We start from the raw sequence: 18,450 nt of genomic DNA, 5'->3' as shown, positions 1-18,450 counted from the left end.
TTGCACCAAATGTTTATTTTTTGGGAGTCTCTGACATACTCAATAATTTCATTGGGTTGCTGAGATCCATATATCCTATAATTATGCTGTTGACACAACCACTGATATGGAAAGTCGCTTCATCCATAAACATAACATGTTTTAAAAATGTTTCATCATCATCAGTGTTATTAATTAAGCATTTTTACCTGTGAATTCAACATGTTTAGGATGATCTGTAGGTTTAATTTGATGTTTAAGCTGAATTTTTTAAGAATGAAGATGTAAACACTTGTGCAACACATTTTGAATAGTTGTCTTTAGAATTCCTAACTGTAAACTTTATCTAGAAATTGGTTTTTTAGGGCTTCTTAAACAACTTTCATGTGTATGCTCAACTGCTTCGTCACTTGTTTTGAGCCGTCCAGGGAAATGTTTCATTTCCATGTTGCCTTTCTTTTTCCTGTTTAGCCTCCGGTAACTACCGTTTAGATAATTCTTCAGAGGATGAATGAGGATGATATGTCATACTGGAAAGTCCATTGAAAAGTTACAACTTTATGCTCTGCAAACCACAAAATGCACTGTGCTTTCTGCTGAACTGTTGCCATTGCACTGACTGACAGCACAGAGCCATTGTGCCGTTGTTTGCATCAGCTCAAGGTCACGGCTGGTCATGTTTAAAAAAACTTGATATCCTGATATTTTTCTCAATTACACAGGGAGATATGATTTTTTCTAATTTATTGCAGCAACCTTTTTCAATGACCCTGTATTTCACATCTGTTGCAATAGAATTAATTTTGTCAAATGCTATCGGTGCAATTTATTTTATACATGAATAATGGTGTTTGTATACTGTATGAGTGGTGTTTGTTTATTACATAACTTTCATATTTTATCTCTTTAATTTTATTTATTTTCAGTTAATTGTAAGAAAAGCCTAATAAAATATTTCTTTTAATACAGTTAGTTACTTTTATGATAATCCGTACATTCATGTAATAATCTGAAAAAAATGTTTGGAAAGCCCTTAAATTAATCTTTGAAGTCTGTAAGATATATGTTTGAAACTACAGAGTACAGTGTTAATATTCAAATTACATTTCATAGGGTTTAGTACACATCTTTACCTTTTTTGTTTTGAATTGGTAAGTACAAAGCATATTCATAAAGTAAGAGCCATTTAGTCATTAAGAAAAATTAACTTGTGAGGAAAGGACTTTAGTTAACAGCTTTAGTTTACTACATATCTACTTCACTTTTTCACGTAATTGCCATTCAGTTCTAAGCATTTTTCTTAACGTTGCACCAGTTTCTTTAACCCCTCTGCATAGAATTTCGCTGCTTGGGAATTGAACCAGTTGACAATGACATTGAGCTCCTTGTCATTTTCAAACCGTTGTCCTCCAAATGCATTTTTCAAATGCAAGAAGAGGAAGCAGTCGCTAGGTGCAAGGTTGGGACTATATTGAGAGTGGTCAAAAAGTTCCCAACTAAAATCTTGACTCTTCTTTAAGGCACTGGTTTGAGGACGCGCATTGTCGTGGAGGATTATGCCGGACAATAATTTCCCGCATCGTTGATTTTGGATCACACATCTCAGTTTGGAGAGCGATTCACAGTACACATCAGCTGTAATTGTTGATCCACATTCTATGAAATCAACCAATATGATGCCCTTTTTGTCCCAAAAAAACAGTAGCCAACATTTTTGAACTTGAGTACGGAGATTACTTAAATGTTTTTGGTTTTGGGGAACTTGAATGGCGCCAGTGCATTGACTTTTGATTTTGCATTGGTGTAGGATATCCACGTCTCTTCACCCGTAACAATGTGGGAAAACAAATTATCTCCATCTTGTTGGTAGCAGTCCAAAAATGTTCGTCCACTGCACATTCTTTTGCTCTGTGTTGGTCGATGAGCATTTTTGGTACGTACCTTGCACACAAGTTTTGATATCCAAGCTATTCTGTGACAGTTGTGTAGATAGAGGTGTGTCCAACATGCAGAAATTCATCAGCCAGAGTACTAATCATCAATTGCCGATCACATCATAGTTTTCAGTTCACTTGTTCAACGATTTCATCAGTCTGAATATTGGGCTTGTCACTCCGTTCTTCGTCATACACATTTGTGCGGCCATTTTTAAAGTCTCGACACCATTGTCTAACCTTTCCTTCACATTACTGCAGGTCCAATACACTAGGCACAACTCCCGATGAATTTCAGTAGCTGAAGATCATTTTGCACACAAAAATTGAATCAAGTGTGTACTTCACAACTGGTGGGAGAAACAATTGTCATGGACATTGTGATCTGCACTCACTGACAGGCAAATGACTACTGAATCAAAACAACTGCAGTGGCTTCGTAAATAGCCGATAGATGAGCCTGTATCCATGAAACCATTTTCAGACCCACTAATATTTAAATATAAGCCGATGGCCCTTACTTTATGGATATGCCGTATATTTCAGTCCCCCTACTTGAAACTTTGTTGAAGTTCTTTATAAAAAAGAAAATAGAAATTGTTGAGCTTTTCCAAATTTTGGTTGACCTTCTATTCTTCTACCCAAATTTTTCTTAGTTTGTGTAGGTTATTCATATTATTTATGGTTTATTTATCTAAACTATATTCTTGTCTTTATTTTTAAAGATAAAAATTGGTAAAAACATATACACTAGAAGCAGTAGGAAATCATAAGCTCTACTGTTTAGCTTTTTCAAAACTATTACAGTATTTTAGATATGATAGAGCCATTTTGTCTGCTTATTTCCATGTTGCATTGGTTGAATTTGTGGTAAAATACAAGGGAAAATAAAATGTAAACAGGATTTTTAAAAAAAAAAAAAAAAAATTATTGAAAAATAAAAGGCTAATATAATTTATTTTTCTACTAGATTCCTGCTTTAGAAATACATTTTTCCCAGCAAGAAGGAAGGTTTTTTATCATAGCATCGTAAAATGAAGCTGGTTGCATCAGGAGCCAATTGCACACGAATCCCTCCAAGCCCTCATCATCTTCAAATCATTGCCCTCCTAGAGCTTCTTTAAGCGGCCCAAACAAATGAAAATCGCAGGGCGGTAGGTCTGGGCTGTAGGAAGGATGATCAAGTTGAGAGTCCAGTGCACTTCTTTTAGTTTTGAGACTGTTAGAGCTGCAGTATGGGGCCTGGCATTGTCATGGAGGAGGATGGCCTCTCGAATCAATTGGTTTCATCTGTTACAGTGATATGCAGTCTCACCTCATTCAACAGCTCGCAGTAGTAAGTAGTCTTGATTGTGCGTCGCTCATGCATAAAATCTATGAGCAAAATGCCTCGCAAGTCGAAAAAAATGGTTAAAAGAACCTTGCCAGCTGACAGTCAAGTCTTGGCTTTCACTGGGGCTGCCTCCCCTTTCCTCTGCCACTCCTTACTGGCTTGTTTTGACTGGGGAGTGTAGTGGTGGACCCACGTTTCATTGCAGGTGATGATTTGACTCAACAATGCATCACCTTTGATCGCAACCTTGCTGTAAGCTTCGGATAGACCTCCAGATGTCTCAACTTCTGATCTGTGGTCAAAAGGCGAGGGGGCCTGTTTGATACACACTTTATGGAAGTTTTATTATTTTAGAATTATTTTACCGTTTTATTAAAGAAAATTCCGGGCGATTTCTTAACACACAGGCGTTTTTTGCCCCCCTCCAAAAAAAAACTACGGAACTGTAGGTCATTTTTGGTGATTGCTTGACAGCTCCCATAACCTATTCCGACCTGTTCTGAAATTTTGGATACCCTCACCCATCAATCATCTTCAAGAATGTTTTGAACCGCGTGAATGTTTTCGTCTGTAATGCTGGATTGAGAATGGCAATCATTTTCGTGATTTTCCACTCATTCTTGTCCTTCCTTGAACTCTATGCCAGGCAAACAAACCGAGTCCTTGACAGTGTTTGGTCCCGAAACTGTGCAGTCAATCTCCAGAAAATTTCTCCTCCAGAAACTTGAAACTCCTTTACGAACAAGAAATTTTATAATTTTGCATTGTGCAGTAGAGGGGTGCACCTGTTGCTCCAACATCATGAGCGTTACTGGTGGATTGGTTGGAAGTGTGGAATGGTCGGCTCTCCCCACTCCTAATGACTCCACCCAAGCATATTAGAAGTGCAGGCCCAGTCCTACAACTGTAGACTCTCAGGAATAAAAATCTCATTTATATTTGATTTACCCTCATATGTTTATGCTCGCAAAATCTGGCAACTATGTGGTGCAAGAATGTCAGTCAAAAGTCTGAAAACAAGTCTACAAATGTGCAGAGCACTTTTTTCACCTGGCTTTTGTAATGAAGGCGTATGTAGATTTCACTGACATAGGCTGTCAGAGATCTGCATTGCTTGCAAAATCCAAAACCTTAATGAGAGCCTGAATAGTACTTTCTGTTATAGCAAAACTTTTTTTCCTCTCAAAATTTTTAAATTTGTAGTTTTTGAAGCTGTCTGCACTTTTAATGTTTACAGAACAAATTATGAAATGTTTAGGTATGTTTGGATCTTGAAAAATCTCATACTTAGTATGAAAAAGTTAGATTTGTGGGTGCTAGAATTGAAAAATTTGGTGAAGAGAGAGAGAACTGAGAAAGTAAGGTGGAAAGAAAGATTTAACTAAAAGTAGGTAGGAGGATAAATATAAAAAGGAGGAATGTATAGCAACCCTGCTTATGCCCCTGGGCAATCTGAATGTTGGAGACCATAAGGTGCTTATAAAAGATTTCACCTCCAATGAAAAAAAGAAAAAATGTAATTTAAGTTGCGTTATTAATTCATTTTCTTTGTTTAAAAAATTTTATTTTTATGTTTAAAGTTCCATATTAACGAATGTTAAATTGAAAAAGATTGGAGGCCAGTAACCCCTTTAAGTGGACTGCCTAATTTGACATAGATAATATTTTAATCAGGTTACTCTAAGGCTGCATGAGATATGTGACAATTAGACAATTATTTACTTCCAAAATAATGATTGTGAGCTGCAGATTTATCATCAGTTGATCTTGGGTAGATTAATAATACCTAATAAGTCGATTTGAAAAACCGATCTACTAATCAGTTTAATCTCTTCAGCGACTTTTGATTACATATTATATTTTTAATATTTACTGGTGTAGGTGCTTATGTATCACCTGATATGATGGCTGCTGAGTATTCTTTACGACAGAAATTATCTGGTATGCCCTACACATGGACTTCAAGGGGTCCGACTATGGATGGTGATAGAGGTGTTTCGATATGTGCACCTGGAGGTGCCATAACTTCTGTGCCAAATTTCACATTGCGGGGTTGCCAACTATTGAATGGGACCAGCATGTCTGCACCCCATGTTACTGGAGCTATTGGTAATATTTTCGTATTTAATTATATTCAGTATCAGTGGTTTGAACATATAAAAAAATAATTTTTTTTGTAAGTAGTTTTTAATCATTTTTACTTTTACTAACATTTACAAAATAAAGGAAGTATTGTAATTGCGAAAAGTTTAGGTTTTCAGATTTCAATGGAAATATCCATTTCGACCATCCCTGAATTTATTTTGACTAGTTTCAACGTGATGCCTTACGTATGTATCTTGCACAACTCAAAAACAGTTAGCCGTAGAACGTTGAAATTTTGTATTTAGGACTGTTGTAACATATAGCTGTGCACCTCTTGTTTTGATTGCAGTTGACTGGGCCAAAATTGTGTTTACAGTCAGACATCTGAATAAAGCGGGGTTTCAATTTTGAAACATTGGATTTTGGACTTTTTCTTTACTGCAGTAATAAGTCCTTGTTGATAGCTTTTCAAAAGTAAATAAGGGGTACTTATTTTCATTGGTTCCAGAGATAGCCAAATCAAGTTTTAATTAATGAAATATTTGGATACATCAGTTCGATTCTAACTTCATAACTTCATATACTTATATTTTTTTAACTTTTTTTTAATTTAAATATATTAATTTATTAATAATTATTAACCTCTGATTGTAAAAAAAAAATTAACAATAAATAATAATTCAATAATAACAATACAAAAAAAAAATAGTAAAAAAAAATCATACGTTATTATTAAAATAAAATTTTATGTACTTTTAATTTTAATCCAGAAATGTTTACAATCAGAGGTAATAATTATTAATAAATCAATATATTTAAATTTAAAAAAACAGTTAAAAATATATATATATGTATGTGAAATCAGATTTGAACCTATTTGTGATGGTTACGGATCCAACATGTTCTCACTTATAAACACATTTATTTGAGCAATGTGAAACTATATTAATATATAAACCGATATAAAATGTTACGAAATTTTTAAGGTCATTTTTCTGAAGTATAATTGAATATTCTGTGTTAGTATTTTGTGATGAAGACATGTAAACAGTGTACTACTCGCATGTGCAATACGGTTCAAATTGGTGTCCTGAAGCCCATGCCTTCCCCTTGTTAGCTGCAGTAATATGGATCTTAGGTGCCTTATATTGATTTAATGTTTTATTGAAAAAGGTTACAATAGTTATTTTCTTTCGGAAAGAATATTGAATTTAGAAATAATTTGCTTATGAAAAACATTATTTTTTAAAAATATTATGTATGATCATAGTATATTAGTATAATTTTATTTCCAAAGTTTATCTTGTTTTACCTTTTACACATTCTCAAAAACGATCAACCATAGAATATTGAAATTTTGAATTTATTACTGTTGTAACTTCTAGTTGTGCACCTCCCTTAATACATAAGTTATTTTATTTATGCATTTGTTTCAGTCTTTTTGATAATAAATATCACTATAAAATTTAGTAACTTGTTTCATTTTTGTTTTCATTTTGTTGATGGTTACATCATAATAATTTAAAAAAATATTGTATTAGGTAGATATTAAATGCAATCTCTGGTGATATGATTCACTTCTGTTTATTTTGTTGTTATTTATTAATAATATTGTGGGTTTCTTCTACTCCTGGATGAAAGGTATTCCTAATATGAAAGCATTACTAAAATTTACAATAAAGAAATATTTAACCTGCGATCAGTCAACTTGTTAGATTTAGCTAACAAAATATGCTTCTTTGATGGAAACCTTTTTTATTTCGTATCTGACAAGCCTCAAACCCCAGCTGTGACTAAATTACTATTTTTGACATTGACTTCATATTTGCATGATGATTCATCGGTGGGTGTCAGTGTTAGGCAACATGGAGGCGCATCATCTCAGTGTAGGTAGTAGCAATCTACATAGTTGACCAATCACGTTGTTGCTTCTATTGTTAGAGTTGTTCTACAGGGTTGACTGATTGTTTTCATATTTTTTGAGATTTTTTTTCAATTATTTATTTTTTGTAATTTGTTTAGTGTTGACTTGTTATTTGTGTTTTGTTTGTATAACTGCTTGTATCAGTGAAGTGAATAAAATTTATTATGGCAAGAAATCCTGATGAAGAAGAGATTTTGTGTTGGATTATGCAATCAGAAAATGCTGCACTGTTTGAAAATGAAACTGATAGTGAAAGGTAGTTCTTTATCTGAACATTCAGTCATAACTCGAATACAGAACAATCAAACAGTGAGAAATGAATAAGAAAATAATGACACAGTAGTTATTCGTTTTACTTCACCAATAGGGTCCGCTGTTCATATAAAAAGACCATTGTAATCTGGACTGCAGTACATCGGAAAGGATGGAATTACGAAATGGCAAGATTATTGGCATGGTGGTCTTTAGAACACAACATACTTGTCGTCTGAGGTGTCTTAGTGTGTCTATGTACCGTTTGGAGTTCACAGTCTTCCCATGTTCCAGATACTCAGTCACATAAACGTGTTTGATGTCTCAAAACACCATCAAAAGGAGTTCTTTTGCCCAGGCTTGAGTATTGAATTTTTTGGGTTTTGGGGATTCATAATGTCTGTACTCCATGCTTTGCCTTTTTTATTCTGGGTCATAATGATGTACCCAACTCTCATCCTTGGTCACAATATTGAAAAGGAAGTCATTTCCTTTGGCACGATAGTACTGTAAAAGTTCTTGGCAACATTTGACATGATGCTGCTTGTGTTCGTCCGTCAGTTTGTGTGGTACCCATCGTGCACAGATTTTACAGTAATCCAATTGCTCGATAATATGGCCTGCTTGTTCTTTAGATATGCCTAACTGTATAGCAATGCATTGCTGGGTGATTCATAGGTTATTTTGAAGCAAATCGACGACCACCTTCTTTCAATGTTTCTGATCAGTCACAGAAACGGGTTGTCCACTGCAAGGTGTATCCTCAGTTGTCACTTTACCAGCTTCACATTCTTGAAATTTCAATGCCCACCTATTCACAGTATTCCTTTTAACAGTTTCACTATTGTAAACCGCTTTTAAACAATGAAAAATATTCATAGGATTCACATTTTCTGCTGTTAAAAATTTTATCACTGTGCCCTGTTTTTAACTGTGTTGACATAGTGACCTTACTCGACTCCATTTTAACTGCTACTGAAAACAAACTGGTAAATTGATTTCAATGCATTATTGCAGGTTTGTAGAGCGGGATTTTAGCTATCATGTGCTACCACGCCCAACTTGATAGTACGCTTTGTTTCTGTGCAGCATGCTAATGTGCACAATTTATCTACTGAGCCTCAGAATAAAATAAACAATTTGTGTGAAATTTAATAATTTAAATGTAATGATTTTGATTGTATTTATATAAGAAAAACAAATAGATCATTTAAAACTATATTACTTTGAACATTATAGAAATTACAAAAATAATAAAGTAGGTTTATCTAATATGACAGACCATCTAATAAACAATAAATTCTATTTCGGATATTAACACAAATTTATAAATATTAGAGTTCAATAAAAATTACATGAATTTAAAATATATTAGAAAAATATTACATATAGAAATACAAACAAAATTTCAATTTGGTAAACCATCAGACTGTTTGAGTGATATGTTCTTATAAAAACAAATTACATTCTCATCTGCAACAAATAGCAGCACTCATTTAAAATAATAGACATTTTTCATTATTTTAAGTATTTTAGATTATTGTGTAATAACAGAATTATTTCATTCATGAGTGAGGATGCGATAGTAGTTATTTCAATCATAACTACTGTAATGTGAAAGTACTTCAATGAAAAATCAAGGTAAGATATGTTTCCTCAATATTCTCTGCTAGGTGGTTTATTTAATAGAATTTAAATGTAATTTAACAGTGCAGAAAGATAATATGAATCTTTTTAGTAAAATAAACACACACACACACACATACACACACATATATATATGTGCACACACACACACACACACACACACACACCAAATGTTATTATTACTACATTATATTAACAATTTAGTAAGTTCTTACTAAAAATATGATTAAAGAAGATTAAAAGATATAAGGATATTTCTTTCAGACCTTCATGTTGGACTCATATTTTGTTAGTTCAACACATTATTAAGCTCCAAAAATCTAGGCTCTTTTATTTTTAAATGTATGTAGTGGTTTTGATATAACATGCTCATCTTTAATATTATTTACAATACAGTTGTATAATGTTAGTCTTAATTACTGTTAATAGGATTTTATCATTTTTTTCTTAGTTGTTTGATTTTAGTGAAAAATTAAAAGTTTTTAAATTTATTTTTTGTTGTAGCATTACTTATCTCAGGGATGTTAGCTCGTAAACTGCCTTATTCACCATATTCTATTAAATGTGCATTAGAAAACACAGCTCAGTTTTTTGACACATTAGATGTTTTTGCTCAAGGTCGTGGCCTTTTACAGGTAAATATGAGGTATACTTTTTTTTGTTCTTTGTGTTAAATAAGTATACTTATAAATAAATTATTACCTTATTAGTAAATTTCTTACAAAATTTCCTTAATATTTACTATTTACATTAATTACATCAGATGAAATAATTGTTTATTTTTTTTAGTTCATTCCCAATCGGATTTACTGTGATAAGATTGCTTTTAAAAGCTATCAGAAGGTGTGGCATTTTAAGATTTGATTGTAATATTTTATTATGAATTAATCCACAGGTTATCCAGAAAATAAAGAACATTGGTGTGTAAGTTACCCCCCACCAACTGTGTATTATTTCCCTATTGCATAAGCTCAGTTTAAGACAAGTTTTTCACTGTTTTCTAAGCTTTTAAAATGGGTGAGAAAATCCCTAAATATGTCACTTAAAGTAAATAGATAAGGCAAGAATGTAGTGATGAGGTATGGTTAAAAAGTATGAGAAAATATTGGGAAAACTATGAAAGAAAATGAAGGGGAGATACTTATTAAATAGAATTCTTTGAAAGTTAGTGCATCATGTTTGCTGGAGGAAGAACCAGGTGTTGATGAATAGATCATTCTTGATGACATCACCTCTTGTGACATAAGAACTGAAGTGAAAAGTTGACATTGAAATTTTAATTAATTGACGACAATTCATTATTGGTAATTAATTTCTTGAGATTCAAGGATACAAAATTATCAGTGAACAACTTGGATGTAGAAAACTTCTTTCAGAGGGTTTCTGGATCATCCAAAAAATAAGGAAAAGCAAATGCTTGTGACTTTAACATTTACTAGTCAGTTTTAAATTTATAAATTATACTTATTGGTTCTTTTATAAAACTACTAAAAGTAAAAAAATTGTAATCAGTGAAGTAGCATTGTTCAGGAGGAAATCTGTCAAGCAAATTGATGAAATTCCAGAAACTTTTGAGCACTTGGAAAGTAGTGGTAAGTGTTTTCTATTACTGGTTATTTCAAACTTAGTGGAAAAAAATAAATTTTCAGGTATATTGTGAAATGTTTAACTGGTTCCATTCCATTATGCAAAACAGACAGTGCACGCTATTGATCAGCAGCAGTTTTTGTTCATTATGTTTGCTGCAATAAGCTTCAAAATAGTTCAAGCTCAGCTTCATAAATTTGGCTGGGAAAGCTTTCTAATAAAACAGGTGAAATAACTAATAGATGACAGTTATTTTAAACGTGGTAGCTATAAAAGCTGTTATTGCATAGCTCACAGAACCAACAGAAGACTTCTTGAATAAAATTTATATAGAAAAATTAGTATATCCGTATGAGGTTGTAAATTTAAAAAAAAACTGAAGTAAATTTCAATACCAAATAAAATATTTTAACTTTTTGAAATATTAATTTTATTATATCCAGATTTTTTTATCCTTTGGATGACCTTTGTAGATTCCATAGATTTGTTTTTCTTGCTATTAATCTCCTTTATTTCATGAAAATTCATTTTTAACATATAATTATTGCCGAGGATATTCTAATAAAAAAGAATTATTAAAAAGCTGCATACAGCTTTTCAAAAATTCTAACAGGACTTCTAGTCTTTCTAGTAATTTCAAACTTACTATCCGGTGGAAAAAATTCATTGCTTTAAAAACCCTAGAGAGTTAAAAAATTCTCAATTTTGTTAATTTCCCTTTTCATAGGGTTTGTTTTTAAAAAAAGGGGATTGGAAGTAAATGTCACTGGACAGTTTCAATCCATATTATCTTCTGATTAAATTGTCCGATTGTAATGACACAATTACCAAATAATATGTGGATTTTTCTTTGATCTCATTTGCTTACGCTATATAACCTACGGTATGGGGTGGGCGACGGAAAGTCCCTTTACGCTATTATGAAATTATTAGAATAGGTGCAGTTTATCTTCTATGGATCTAAACTGCCTGTTTGGGTTCCCTCTTCTTCAAAGCCCAGCTGTATATGCTTCCACGGCCAGTTGTTCATCTGAAACAGCATATCAGAGGTGATCATTTCAATTGCTGACCAAACAGCATCTTGGAGCCTCTTGTTAATGTATCTGCATTTTCAGATCTTTTCTTTCACAAAATCCCAAAGTGGATTGCCAGGTGCGATGAGGTCAGGGTTTCTTGCTGGCCAAGACAATGGAACCGGTAATTCTTCTGACTTACATCTGATCCAGTGATTTGAAAAAACTTCATTGAGGCGTCTGTGGACATTCAAAGAAAAATGCGCTGGAGCACCATCTTGCTGAACCATAATGATTTCATCAATCCCTTTTGCCATTAATTGTGGAAGCAATCGCTCATCAATCATTTTTAGATAACTTCTCCATTGAAAAAATAAGGACCTAGATGTACATTTGTCATCCCAGCCCAAATCATAACACAAGGCTGATTGTGTTCGATTTCTTAAAAAAAGTGAGGATTATCTTTCGCCCAGAAAAAAATTCAGTTACGAGAGCTTTGATAAATCGCACACTCGTTTGAGAACATGACATTCTTTTTATCATTTGCTCTTGGAAATCGTTCAAGCAATAACTGACATGCATAAACACATCATGCATCAAGGTCATTGTCACTTAACTCATTAACTGCGGCTGGATGAAATCATTTAACTTTCAAGTTCTTCTGCGTTTGGTCTCGCATTGTCTATCTTGGAATGTCTAATTCTGCAGAACTTTTGCGCATTAATTTCATCATGGCCATTGAATCGATGTCTCCACAGTGACACTTACCTCAGCTCAAATGTTCGGCCTTTCACTGTGTGGCGTATCAAGAAAACTTACCATTGCACACCTATAACATTGCACTTACATATAACATAACATTTGCTATGATAGTGATGATTTCCCAAAACGCACAAAGAAGTCATTCATAATGTTCTCCAATGTTTTACCAAAGTGTTGATGTTCATGGACTCATACACAGGCTAACAAATGCTCTTTGACAGTGAACTTTGAAACTCGACCATAGTCATAGATGATTGTTCCTCACTTGATTATGACTAAAGTAATCCCATCATGAATGAACACACCGGACAATGTCCACCGTGGCTTATCCTTCCCATCTTTTTCAGCAGCAGTGATAATTGGCAGCAGTAGAGCTTGATTAAGCTGGATTTATTACAGTTTAGAGGAACTTCCTGCTCATATACTATTTGGCTCAATGCTAAAAATCTCACCCCTAGAAAAATGCAAACTTAGGTTTAAATTTTTTAAATTATTTGTTTATAAAAAATATAACTAAATTTCAAATTAACTAACATTGAACCACCGAAGAGACAAAATGTGGTTATAAAGAAAAAAAATTGTTTTATTTCAATAGTAGGGTAAGTGAATGTAAGGCAGGAACTTGTTCTTTATATAAGTACTTAATTTCCATGTATTTTAATAAAAAGATTTTAGCAGTTGTCTCTTAATTATTCATTGCTGTAATTGCGAATCAGCTATAATTCTTGATGTTTAATAAAGATGAATTTATAGTTTAAGTGAAATTGTATTTACATGAAATTATATTATATTTTCTAGCTTAATTTGATGTTGGCTTACAGACAGAAAATTGCAGACATTAAAAACTTAATAAAAAGCAAAAATATTGCAGGATATCAATAAATTTATACACCGATTTAAAATTTAAATATAAAAAGGAAAAAAGATCAGCGATTCATTAATTTCTAGTTTTACCTTTAACAAAAGAAAAACCTAATGATCATTATTCAAAAATGTTTAGTTTTTAGAGAAAAAATATAGTTACAAAGGATATAATTATTAGATTTCATTTAGACCTACACAACCATAATTGTTAAAAAAATGTATGATTTTCTGTTAATAGGCTACTTCATATTTTGGGCTGTGGCACACTGCTGCTCATAAGCATTATGGTCGATTATTGAAAACTGCATTAAAGCTATATGAAGAAAAACAAAGTAAGGATGTGGATGAGTGCATTGTCTGGGCTCTTGGCAAACTTAGCTGGAATCATGCTGCACGTCTGTACTCTTCTAACATTCCAATCCGTCATCCAACTGGATTTAAAATTTTTTAACAGGATTTCATTAATACTTTTATAAACCGTTTTTATCTAATGCAAAGTCTACAGTGCAAGTAATATTTGTTTTGTAATTAAGTGAATGAGCAAGGAATTTATTACATATTAATACAAAATTTTGAATATCTACTCTTTATTACTTTTAACAAACCTTTTATTACTATTTTTAATTGTGTTGAAAAAAGATTTTACTGTGTGTTATTTTCAAATGTTAATGTGGAAGTGAATTTATTTAAACATTGCCTTACTTTAGATAGTCATAAAATAATGATAAAGCAGGATGATTTCTGTTGGCTTACATTCACAAAGATCTTAATTTTTTAAATATTAAATTTTAGTTAACAGGAAAATATATAAAAAAGAAATCACATGAGTTATCAGCTCATTTTTGTCTTAACAAACACCATGAAGAAAATTTTCTTCATTTCATAGTCTAACGCTGTAGCAATTACTACTTAATGTAAATAAAGGAATTATTGTATTGTTTTTAAATTATGTTGTATCTTGCTTAAAACCTTCAATTTAAAAAAAAAATGGAAATATCAGTAACAAGTGTGTTTATTGTAATACAGGAAAGAGATATGTAATGTTAAAGTCCTTCATACCTCTTCAACCTATGCATATTCCCATCATCAAATCTGTGCACAGTATCTATGAATGAAGTTTTTGGTATAGCATAAGTTTGTCACTTTTATTATTCTTAATTTTTGTGTGATCCTCCTACATAAAAACATTTGTTTTTTATCTTTATTTAGAGTTAAAGAGTTTATGGATATGTTTTTCATTATGAAGGCTGGGATATGCAGTAGCACACTAAAACTGCTGTAACAGTTTGGAGAATTCAAATTTTGTGCTTGACAATTTACCATTATATAAACCTATTTACTCTAACTATATATCCATTGTCTTCTAATTTCAATATAATGATTACAATCCGATGTTGAATTTTCTACCCGTTGAAAGTTGTATTTTATGTTGTTTTGAACTATGTTATGAACTGTTATTAGTAGATAACTATATTCTTTTTATTGCACTGCATTCCATAGCTTTTACTCTGTGAATTAATGTCCACCGATTTAGATACTAAATGAATTTAAAATGTCAACATTTTTTGTTGATGTAATTATGTAAAGCAACTGTAATCACAGCATGATGTTGTTCGCATATTTTCAGATTGCAGTAGTGAAAATATTTTACACGGGAGAAATTCAGGAAATAATTTTGGAGATGAAGTATTAGATTTCAAAGAAATTGATATTGATAGTGAAAAAAATTATAATATTAATGATAGTGAAATTGATGATGAAAATAATGTGAGTGATAGTGTTTGTTAGAAGCAGTTTGCTTCAAATGATCATCCACCACTAAAAAAAAAAAAAAAAAAAAAAAAAAAAAAAACTTCAGTCATTTCTCAGATTCCTTATAACCTGAGATAAGAACATGATTTGGATTACTGTCAGTTGTATTTTGCAGAAAAATTATTCTTTATAGTTGTCAAAGGAGTGTGCTGAAAAAATTTAAAAGGTCACTTCACTTTCATGTTATTCTGTACAGAATGTGTGAAAAGATATAAAATAGATAAAAATAAAAAGAAATTATGAAATTAACATAACTTAATGATACTTAAAATATCAGCTGAATCAACATATGAACAATGATGTTAAATGAAAAAATACATGAATATACATTTTTTAAATACACAATGTAACAAAGCCTGAAAACAAGAGAACATAAAACACCTTATTTTCAACTATATACTTAGAAAAACAAAACATCAATAAACATAGTCTGACTGGAAAACTATTACATTACTGACATATGCTGTAATATTGAAAAATGAGCAATGAACAGATATCATTAACTTAGAAAAATAAATAATCACATTAAGGTAAGTAATAATATAAATAGAGTTCATTTTGGTAAATAAGCATTCTTGAAAATATAAAATTACAAAGTCCTAAAACATAACTGCACATCAGGAGTAACTTGCTTTAGGTTAATTTACGAGAAGTATTATGAATACAGTTCATGAGTAGAAAAGGATTAATCTCGACGATTAACAAGTTACAAGATTAAATTATAGAGTTAATTATCATGACAACAAATTGCAATAATAAAGCACGTAAAATAGGTTGCAGCTGAACAATGACACAACCTTATATAAGTCACCTGTCGTGACTGTACTTAAGTGAGTAAATGGTTTTTTAAACTAAACTTGAAATTGAAATTGAAACTTGAAAGGCATAAGGTATGAAGAACTTAATGTTCCACAAATTTTAATGATAAAATAACTGTTTAATGTAATAAATAATGAAAATTGAACTTGCCTGTAGCACACAAATATTAACAAGAGATGAACTCGTAAATGAATACATACAATAATCCTGGGCGTAGCCTGCAGGGGTGAGACGTGGTTTAGAGGTTGAGCAGGACATGGCGTCTCAAAAATGTAGCAATGAGTTTGGAGAGATTCTGCATCGATGAAAATGTAATCAGCAGCTCGAGAAGATTCGGCGTCGATAGAATTAGCAGTTTGTAGTGATTGAAACACTTTCCACAGAGACGTAATATAGTATTTGAAGAATAACTTAACGAAGAAACGAGGCAAAACAAAACATGGAGATCGGTGAAATTACGAGACACTGCCGAGTAGAGCTAGAGAATATTTTGACAGAGAAATACCGCAACATTTATGCGGGTATGAATGCGATGAAAATATTATCACAAAGTTTGAGAGAGAATGGCCAAAGGCGACTGTACAAGATGAATGTTGGATCTACTCTGCCGAAAAAATGGCATTAATGAAAGGAGGGGGAAACCACACGTAGACAGACCTGAGTGTGTGTTGGCAACAAGAGTAGTGTCTTACTGTTAGTATGAGAACGATTAGAGAAAACGTGTGGAATTCAAGAACGAAGACAACAAAAAATAATTTACAAGCAAGCAGACCACTAAAGAATTACGTAAGACAGATAAAAAATAATTTCTGAATACGCAAGTTGAAGGAATGACATCAGGGCAGACAAAGAGAAATAGACTTCTAGGAACTATGACAATATTGAAATTGGTTGAGAATAAAAAACACTAAGACTAAACAGCAATAAATAATGCGAGATATGAAATACGTTGACACCAATATGATGATGCAATCAGCAAGTCAAACTGGAGACTGAGAGAAATGATATCGAAAACAAACCCAAATAACCTATTTTAAAATATACGTATGATAAGCCTTACAAAAAATGCGAAATAAATTACCAAGCCTGTAAACTACAAGACTCGACCACAACCTTGAATTCATTGGAATAAAAAAACTTTATGCGTTGGCATAAACACTTGTACTAATATGGAATTAGCCAATCATATATTTTTAATAGTTCTTTATTAAATAGTCGACGGACTAGTAATATTGTAATGGATCCACTGGAGTATTTTTGCGGAGGGGCCTTTAATAGTTGTTTCTCATACCTGTATCCAAAATAAAACATAAATTGCAAACCTCCTGAACAGTTTTCCGAACAAAGTCACTGCACTCAAGCTCACACCAACGAATCTGAATATAAACTGTGTGTTTCGACACAGTCGAAATTGGACTGGGAGATCATCCCAGTCTAACCCCCACCACCATTCCTAAGAATTACTCAGTCTATGTGAGTGCATGTATGCACACTAACGTAATGCTTTCTGTGGTAAAAGTTTGTTCCCATTGCGAGCATGATGTCATACTTTGATAAAATTTTATTTTTAGCAAGAATGTGTGATAAAAATTGAATTATGCCACGATTATCCACAATCAGTCTTCTCTGAATAAATCCATTTAACCTTGCATTTTTAAATCGTCCGTCGACATAATACAAAATCTATAAAATAAAAAAGTATATAATACAAGCAAAGTAACCAACTTAATTAAGCCGTATGAGTCTATTTTAGTCAAAATTTATAATGGTTACAAGCTTATTCAAGAAATTACATTTAATATGAATGCTGTTGGATTCAAATGACAAATTTATTATATAGTCCTAATAATACTCCATTAAATGGATAAAATTCATGTGTATATTACCTTGCTATGTTAATATAATAATAAATAGCTTTCACTCTGAGCTCCATTAAAAAATTAGAGATTTATTATGTTTGATACACACACTGGTCCAGATTGCAGAAGCTAGTGGTTACCACCAATTCACTGGTTTTATACAGGGCCTGATTTTACAGTGTAACTTTCAATTCCATTCCTTTCTTATATACCTTCCCTGGCACTAGCTGTTTTTTTCTTTTTATAGCAGATTTTAAATATTTGATGTGAAGTGTATTCATTTTATGCATGTTACTATAAAATATCAGTAATCCATAGCAAATATGATATAATAAACACAGTATACACTGAGATCATAAAACCATATTGTGTTCAACAAACCGTTCATTTATACTATTTTCAATGAATGAACCGTTTTTTATTGAATTCAGTATGAATGTGTGAAATGTATGAACATGTTTTGTCTCGGATATTGATTTTTTCAGATTAAGCATCATGAGAGGATTACAACGAAACGTGAATGGCCACAATCGGTTGTTGGGTCACCTCAAAATGGCCACCAAAATTAAAATTTTATAAT

At 32.1% G+C, this 18,450-nt stretch overlaps 1 pseudogene; it reads left to right on the top strand.

Moving 5' to 3' along the window:
- The window catches only part of LOC142324807 (tripeptidyl-peptidase 2-like), a 112,381-nt pseudogene extending 98,055 nt beyond the window's left edge, over window positions 1-14,326 (top strand).
- Window positions 14,327-18,450: the final 4,124 nt, after the last annotated feature.

The sequence above is a fragment of the Lycorma delicatula genome, chromosome 5, assembly GCF_047948215.1.
Source record: "Lycorma delicatula isolate Av1 chromosome 5, ASM4794821v1, whole genome shotgun sequence".
NCBI lineage: Eukaryota > Metazoa > Arthropoda > Insecta > Hemiptera > Fulgoridae > Lycorma > Lycorma delicatula.
The sequence above is the reverse complement of the archived record's forward strand: the minus strand, read 5'-3'. Positions and strand labels throughout refer to the sequence as shown.